Source organism: Rutidosis leptorrhynchoides, chromosome 1 (genome assembly GCF_046630445.1).
Source record: "Rutidosis leptorrhynchoides isolate AG116_Rl617_1_P2 chromosome 1, CSIRO_AGI_Rlap_v1, whole genome shotgun sequence".
Classification (NCBI taxonomy): domain Eukaryota; kingdom Viridiplantae; phylum Streptophyta; class Magnoliopsida; order Asterales; family Asteraceae; genus Rutidosis; species Rutidosis leptorrhynchoides.
In genome coordinates this window covers 628,304,691-628,306,355 of record NC_092333.1, presented here as the reverse complement: position 1 = coordinate 628,306,355, position 1,665 = coordinate 628,304,691, and the positions used below count along the sequence as shown (strand labels likewise).

The following is a 1,665-nucleotide window of genomic DNA, read 5'->3' as shown; positions in this document are numbered from 1 at the left end:
TGTACGTGGACCGGGTTATTGGAGCCAAACAGTCCTCAATTATATTGAGACCAAACGAATCCTGCCCCTCTGCTGCATCTTTTGGCTATTCAAAACGTGGGCAAAATTAGAAAAGTCTATTAATTGGATAACTTATATAATTTTTCTTTCCTTTTTAAAAACTAATAGGATATTCAGTGAATGCACCGAGCAAGACGTTCACCACCTTTTGTATGTTCACCACCTGTAACTAGATCAAGACATTTAGCTAATATTACCGCCGTTGATTTTTCTTTAGAATCGTCATCCAGTTGACCAAGTACTCCAGTTCAAATTTTCGATAATCCATTTTTTGAACCCGACCTCACAATTGAGAATCCGGAGAATATTCAGGGACAATTCATAGATCCTGAACCATTAAATTTTCCTCCGGAACCACCAATCATTCAAACAAAGATTGTTGAGGAACGAACCATTAAATCAGAATCCTCTAGTGATTCAGATTCAACAAATTCAATTATGGAAGTAACAGAACCTTTAAGTATGGAAGACCGAATGAGAGCTAAACGCACTGGCCAAGGTCACGTAATTACTCATCCAGACATTAATGCGCCAGATTATGAAATCAAAGGACAAATTCTACACATGGTGACTAATCAATGCCAATTTAGTGGTGCGCCGAAGGAAGATCCAAATGAACATCTTCGTACCTTTAATAGGATCTGCACACTATTTAAAATAAGAGAAGTGGAGGATGAACATATATATCTCATGTTATTTCCCTGGACTTTAAAGGGAGAAGCCAAAGATTGGTTGGAATCGTTACCTGAAGGGGAGATTGATACATGGGACGTTTTAGTTGAAAAATTTCTTAAACAATTCTTTCCGGCATCTAAATCCGTAAGACTTCAAGGAGAAATTGTTACGTTCACACAGAAACCAAATGAAACTCTATATGAGGCATGGACAAGATTTAGAAAGTTATTAAGAGGATGTCCGCAACATGGTTTAGACACCTGTCAAATAGTACAAATATTCTACCAAGGATGCGACATCACTACAAGGAAAGACATCGATATAGCAGCTGGTGGTTCTATTATGAAGAAAACCGAAACTGATGCTTACAAAATTATTGATAACACTGCTTCCCACTCACATGAGTGGCACCAAGAAAAAGATATTGTTAGATCATCTAAAGCAGCTAGAGCCGATTCTAGCCATGACTTAGATTCCATTTCTGCAAAGATAGATGCTGTCGAGAGACGAATGGAAAAGATGACTAAAGATATCTACTCAGTACGAATTAGTTGTGAGCAGTGTGGAGGACCACATTTGACAAAAGATTGTCTCAGTATTGAACTAACAATGGAACAAAGAGAGCATGTTTCATATCTAAACCAAAGGCCTGGAAATAATTATCAGAATAATTATCAACCGCCAAGACCGATTTACAATCAAAACCAGAATTATAATCGAAATGTTCCATACAACAACCAACAAGGTACTAGCAATCAACAAGTATCCAATAATACTTACAATCAGCAAAGACCTAATTTTCAAAACAAACCACCACAAACCGATGATAAAAAGCCGAATTTAGAAGATATGATGACAAAGCTAGTTGAAACTCAAACGCAGTTTTTCACATCTCAGAAACAAACGAATGAACAAAATGCTCAAGCATTT

General features: G+C 37.0%; 1 non-coding gene across 1 annotated transcript; it reads right to left on the bottom strand.

The window, feature by feature from the left end:
- Window positions 1-882: 882 nt before the first annotated feature.
- LOC139886982 (small nucleolar RNA R71) lies at window positions 883-989 on the bottom strand. Its single transcript, XR_011772838.1, has one exon. It is a non-coding gene; the product is annotated as a small nucleolar RNA R71 (small nucleolar RNA).
- Between the last annotated feature and the right edge of the window lie 676 nt (window positions 990-1,665).